The sequence below is a fragment of the Choloepus didactylus genome, chromosome 5, assembly GCF_015220235.1.
Source record: "Choloepus didactylus isolate mChoDid1 chromosome 5, mChoDid1.pri, whole genome shotgun sequence".
In the NCBI taxonomy this organism is placed as follows: Eukaryota; Metazoa; Chordata; class Mammalia; order Pilosa; family Megalonychidae; genus Choloepus; species Choloepus didactylus.
Window position 1 is genome coordinate 106,195,648 of NC_051311.1, and position 7,176 is coordinate 106,202,823.

The 7,176-nt window shown below is 36.0% G+C and overlaps 1 pseudogene; it reads left to right on the forward strand.

Annotated features, from left to right (window-relative positions):
- The window catches only part of LOC119535400, a 41,276-nt pseudogene extending 34,328 nt beyond the window's left edge, over positions 1-6,948 (forward strand).
- Positions 6,949-7,176: the final 228 nt, after the last annotated feature.

The window sequence follows — 7,176 nt, forward strand, 5'->3', positions numbered from 1 at the left end:
CCAGTAGGTAAAACAGCATAATATTGGCACAAAGATAGACATATTGATCAATGGAATTGAATCAAGAGTTTGGAAATAGACCCCCAGACCTACAGTTGATTGATTTTTTATAAGGCCCCCAAATCCACTGAACTGGAACAGGAAGAGTCTCTTCAACAAATGGGGCTGGGAGAACTGGATATCCATATACAAAAGAATGAAAGAGGACCCCTAATTCATACCCTATACAAAAATTAACTCAAAGTGGATCAAATACCTCAATATAAGAAACAGTACCATAAAATTCCTAGGAGATATTATAGGGAATCATCTTCAAGACCTAATATTAGGAGGTAGGTTTTTAGACCTTACACCTAAAACACAAGCAATGAAAGAAAAAAATAGATAAATGGGAACTCCTCAAAATCAAAAGTTTCTGTACCTTAAAGGAATTTTTCAAAAAGGTTCAGGGGCAGCCAATGCAATGGGAGAAAATATTTGGAAACCATATATCTGTTAAGAGACTGATATTTTGCCTATATAAAGAAATTCTACAACAAAACAATAGTACAAACTGCCCAATTATAAAATGGGCAAAAGATACGAAAAGACATTTCTCTGAAGAGGAAACATAAATGACTAAAAAACACACGAAAAAAATGTTCATCTTCACTAGCTATTAGGGAAATGCAAATCAAGACCACAGTGAGATATCATCTCACGCCAATAAGAATGGCTGCCATTAAACAAACATGAAACTACAAATGATGGAGAGTATGTGGAGAAATTGGAACTCTTATTCATTGCTGGTAGGAATGTACGATGGTACAGCCACTGTGGAAGACAGATTGGTGGTTCCTCATAAAACTAGAAGTCAAGTTACCCTACCATCTGGCAATTTCACTTCTCAATATATACCCAGCAGATCTGAAAGCAGTGACACAAACAGACATTTGCACACTGATGTTCATAGCAGCATTTTTCACAATTGCCAAGAGATGTAAACAATCCAAGTGTTCTTCAACAGATGAGTGGAGAAACAAAATCTGGTATATACATACAATGGAATACTATGTAGTAGTAAGAACGAATGAGGTCTTGAAACATATCACAACTTGGATGAACTTTGAAGACATAATGCTGATTGAAATAAGCCAGATAAAAAAGCTGAGATATTGTATGTTACCATTAATATGACCTCCCTGAACAATATAAAATCAGTGTCTTATAATGTAGAATATAGGGGACCTAGAGATAGACAGAAGATAGCGAAGGGGGAATGATAATCTAATATGTACAGACATGATAATGAGGGTGAACTAAATGGTATGGGAATGGACAGGTGTGATTATGGTTCACTAATGGATTATAAGTATCAGTGCTGCATTAAAGGTGAACATGTTTGAAAGTGGTTGTTTAAAGGCAAGTAACCCAGAGAGTAGCATTAAAAATATAAATAAGTGTTAGCATGATATATACATATAAGGTATGACACTGGTATAAATGGTTAACAGCAGAGTGGTATATGGAAAAACAACCCATTACATATTATAGACTATATTTAATAGGAATATCTTACCAGCACCATACTAATAGTAGGGATGAATAACTAGCAGCTGATAAGAACTTTGGGATATTTTATGTTATGATAAATGTTTAAAATTGAGAGTGATGATGATTGTACAACTAAGTGAAGATAATGTGAGAAACTGGTTGTTCATCTTGGAACAGAATATATGTTATGTGAAATTAGGAACCCCCAACTTAATAAATCAGGCCCTCAATCTTGAGTCTTGCTCTTGTGAAACTTAGGGCTATAAATGGAAGGCTAAGCCTTCCTATAATTATGCCTAAAAGGCACCTCAAGAGAACCTCTTTTGTTGCTCAGATTTGGTCTTTCTCTCTCTAAGCCCAACTTGGCAGATAAATTCATTAACCTCCCCCCAGCGTGGGATATGACTCCCAGGGGAATGAATCTCCCTGGTGACATTGGACTTGATTCCCAGGAATGAGCCTGGCCCTGGCATTGAGGGATTGATTTGACCAAAATGGTGAAAAGAAAGGTAACAAAATAAGGTTAGCGTGGCTAAGAGATCTCAAATAGAGTCGAGAGGCTATCCTGGAGGTTTCTCTTATGCCAGCTCCAGCTAGACATCCCAAATGTCTAGCCACAGTATGCCATGCCCTTACCAACAGTATTCTCGAAACACCTAGGTCCCTAAGGTCATTAAGCCTTATCTCTCAGAAACTTAAATCCACCAGAGTGCTCCCAAGCCAGGCATGTCTTAAAACTCAGAGGCAATAGCCTCTTTAAGAAAAAAATAAGATGCAGCCCCCTTCCCCATATTGTCGACACCCCCTTTTAATATGAACAAGTTAGGGTGCCCACTGTCTAGACACCCCTTGAAGATCAAGAAATTGATTAAACAAGTGGAAGGAGTAGCAACAGACAAGATAGGATTTAACAAAGGATTATGAATACTGAAACTTTATATAAATATATATCTATATATTTAGATGCTAGGGTATTAGAATAGCTAGAAGGAAATAACTCAAATGGTAGAATTGTAACCTGTAACATTTTTTGAATTTGCTGTATACCTATTTGTTGAACTGTGCTTTGAAAGTTATCACCTTTCTGAATATATCCTATATTTCACAATAAGGAAAGAACTAAAACTGTGGAACTGTAATTCATAATATTTTTTAATTACCTATATAACTGCTTGTTTAACTATATACTTTGAAAGTTAACACCTTTCTGTACATATGTTGTAATTTACAATAAAATAACTGAAATTGTGTAACTGTAACCCATAACATTCTTTGAAATTTGCTCTCCAACAACTTGTTAAATCATACTTTGAAAGTTATCACTGTTATGTATATATGTTAAAGTTCATAATAAAAAATGCATTAAAAAATCAATGATTCTAAAACAGAATACTCTTCCTATATCCTGAGGATGTCAGAGTGAGGCACAGTGCTATGACTGAATTGCACTTTGCACTACTGCCTCCTAATCCAAGTGGCACATGTGAAGCATACACTGCACAGGCTAAAACATTATCATATTAACCATAAACTCTCCATCTGCACATTTCTGGGGTACACTTTAAGGAACTTCATTCTGCTTGGTCCTAGCTATCTCTTCAATTTATGAAGATTATTTTGAAATCAATCCTATCTTCCAAAGTATCTACCCTACCTAACTTGAAATAATCTGTAAACATAATAACTTTATCCTTTATTCTACTATTTGGTCACTGATGAAAATAGTTATATTCCAAGTTTTATTGCTCTATGTCTCTAGCTATTGACACTGATCCATTATTAAATAAATTCCCCTTGAAAGGAAGCATTAATACTTTGCAAAATATCACATTGGATTATAACTGTTGTATTTTCAAATCTTTTTTGTTTTCAAAAGAAATGGGAGTTACTTAAAGGAACCTGTTCTTTATAAAGACACTGGTTGATATCTAATTCCTGACTTCACTAAGGGATACGGAACTGAAACATGATGATTAGGTAGCCTACAAACATTTTCTTATAATACATAAAAATACCTTAGCCTAAAATATTTTTGTTTTGTCAGCTTTCCTTTCAAATTCTCCAACATTTTTCTGTTGGCTGAGATTATTACTAATCAGGAAATTTCTAATTAATTGGTCTAGCAGTCATGGTTCTTAAAACTGGAGATGATAATTACTGACAAAAAATTTCTATTCAAGTTAAAATTATGTCAGTATTGCCAAAATTCTGGGTAAGGATGATAATTGCTTCCATTTCTTCCAGACAGTCTGGAATGAATTAAAGTTTACTGGAACACCTTTTGAATAGAGCTGCCAATGTCACTGAAAAAAATATCCTACACATCTGTGACATTCTGGTCCCTGCTTCCAAATTACAAAGCTGCTTCCTAAACTCTGTTACAATTGTAAAACATGTTTTTTACTTCCTTACCATCAATGAATGTTACAGCTAGAATAGCCACTAGAAGTCAATTAGTTCAATTCACTTAACACATAGGGAAACTGAAATCCCAAATAACTGAATATCTTGCTGATGATAGGGGAATTTGGTTGGGACAGAGCAAGGACCAGATGAAGCCTCAGAGAGGAAAGGGAGAGGATGCAGATCAGTGTGAGTGGAAAAGAGCTTAGGAGTGAAGGATTATTAAAGAAATTTTGGCAAGGTCCAAACTTGCAAGTAATACACCACAGTTCTGCAATGTCTCACAGCACTGTGGACAGAGGTGGGGGTAGGGGAAGACTTTTATCTTTCCCGGTGCTCAGAGAGGCCCTTCAGTTAGCAAATTCTTGCTTTTTCCTAGGCAGTGGGGGTGTTTTCATCAGTCTCTTGTTCTTGTTACCATTTCCCCACACTCTTTTTTTGATATTTCTGTTCTCTAACACTCTAGAACTACTATAACTCATTGTCAGCAAATTTTACGATACCATCAACTATAAGATTTAACCCAATTTCAGGGATATTAAATTGTAAAATATATAGGGCAAGAGAAATGGTACTATGATATGGATTATTAGACACATCCTGCTTTCAGAATTATTAACATGTGAAAAAAAATGCTTCTGAAAATCAATAAATAAGTAAATCCTAGTTTGATTTTTTTGTTATTTAAATCTACCATCTGTAGTCCTCCCCTTATAATTTCAAATATTTTATTATTGTCCTGAATTCTGACAATATGTTTCAAGGTTATCTTCTAATCATCAAATTAAATATAACAATCTATTCTTACTGCATGATTTTACATGACACATATCTTTGAAGGTTTAATAACCACTCGTTTTTACTTTCCAGAAGTTTTAGTTCTCTTCTTATTTGGAACATTCTGGTCTTCTTCTGTGTTCTCTAAGTGCCACTCTATTTATTACATAGACTATTTTTAAGCCTTATTATTTAAAGGTATTTGATGTCAGTGCTCAGCAATGGCTACTCTGTTGAACTACAAGGTGCATTATAACTCATTTCAACTCATTTAATATTGGCAGCCATTGGGTGTGTCAGCAATTGTAGTAACATTTCAGTTTTATCAGTTCAAGGTATGATAGATAAAAATAAAATATAAAAGAAAAACAAAAATTAAAATAAAATTTTAAAAATCTCTATTTTAATTCTTTTTTGAAGCTTTAGGATTCAGTGTGAAGGCCTTCAGAGATGGGATAGAGTTTTAGAAAAAGAAAGATAGCAGTAGTTTCAGGGAATTTGATTTTTATGAGTCAAATGCCAAATGTTGCAGTGCTCCTTAGGTAAATTCAGTTGTGCAGTTCCCTGGAAGCCTGTGTGTGAAGTCTACATGACCTCTAGTTTCTGCAGGTTCTGGCACCTGAATGGAAGCTTAGAATTCATTTTAGCAACCCCATGCTACTGCTCCAAACCCCAACTTTATTTTCACAGTTCACTCTGAATTGGGAGTTCTTATTGGAGTTCTAGGAAACTTGGGATGAAGAATCCAGGAATCTCTTTACGCACTCCCCTGGGGCTCCCTTCCACATGAAGTATTCTCTCAACTGTTCCATTTCCCAGCAATACGTTTGGAAGTGACATGTAGATGAGTGGAACACTTTCTATTTTCTAGCTGTTAGAAACTTAGCACATTTGTTGGTAAATTATTGGAATTTAAAACATCCATGGTTTCAGGATGATATTTTGATCCTTGAATTCAAATTCCAGTCTATACTTTCTAAAATAGAAACTTAATTGTATAATTTTGGTGTAAAATTCTTTCATGCCATCCAAGATAAAGTGCAAGCTCCTTGGCATTTCCTACTCCTTATAGCACATCTCTATCTTTTCAAAGTCATCTCCCAGAATACTATTAACGTACATTAAACTCTAACTTACACCAGTTGTCATATTTCTCTGAGTCAACTATGCTCTTTCATGTCCCCATGTTTTGCCTATTCTGCCTGAAACATGGTCCTCTATTGTTGCCTAAGACGTGTACTCCTAGTCAACCTTTAGACTCAGCTCAAATATCATCGACTCTCTGAAGACTTTCCTGACTTATTCTACCAGATCTGGACTCCCATCCTGCAGTTATCATAACTTATTTAACAGTTCTCTGTTTATTTATATATAATTGCTCTGAACTCAATCTTCCACCCTGTATAGAAAGTCTTAGGACTATAATATGTAGTAGAAAATTCTAATACTTCCTCCATCCTAATCTGTTAAGGACTGCTGCTCTTTAACACTCTGGAGCTGCTATTTCTCATTTTCAGCAAATCTATGATGCTGTCAATTATAAGATTCAACACAATTTCAGAGATATTAAAATGTAAAATAAATAAGGCAACAATAATGGTATAGTAACATGCAGTGGTTACAGCAGTGATTAGATACATCCTGCTTTCATAATTGTTCTATATATAGCACTCCTCAGAGTTCTATTTTTGCCACTATACAATTAACCAATATAGATACTGAATGCTAAAAAAAAGATGTGCAAATTGTAAATGATAATAAATGTAAAAAATATATATATATATAAATGCTGAATAAAATATTTTGAATGCAGGGCTAACCCTAAACAAAATTTTTCACTCAAGGGTTATATCAAAACAGTTCTTTGGACTGGCTGCTCAGAAAAGCCATCTTTGCACTGTTCCCCAGGCCAGCTCCCCGCTTGCGGCAGCCACCTCTGCCGCGCACCGCCACCACGGACGCCTGCAGCTTTATCGCCAGAGTTCCTGAACTCTCGCTTTCTTTTTAATCCGTTGCATCAGATCACCCAGCGCGCCTCACCATGTCACACATAGCAGTGGATACCAGCTCCGAAATCACCACAAGGACTTGAAGAAGCGAGTTGTAAAGGCGGGGGAGAACAGAAAAGATGCACCTGCTAATGGGAACACTAAGGAAGAAAATGGGGAACAGGAGGCTGACAATGAGGTAGATGAAGAAGAAGGTGGGGAGGAAGAGGAGGGGGAGAAAGGATGAGGATAGAGATGAAGATGAGGAGGCTGGGGCAGCTACAGGCAAACGGGCAGCTGAAGGATGAGGATGATGACATAGACACCAAGAAGCAGAAGACAGATGAGGAAGACTAGACACAAAAAAGGAAACATTAAACCAGGAAAAAAAAAAAAAAAAAAAAGGCTGCCGCAACACAGTCACCCTCCACTTCCGGTCACAGAAACTAAACGTGGTCACCTTCGAGTAGAAAGG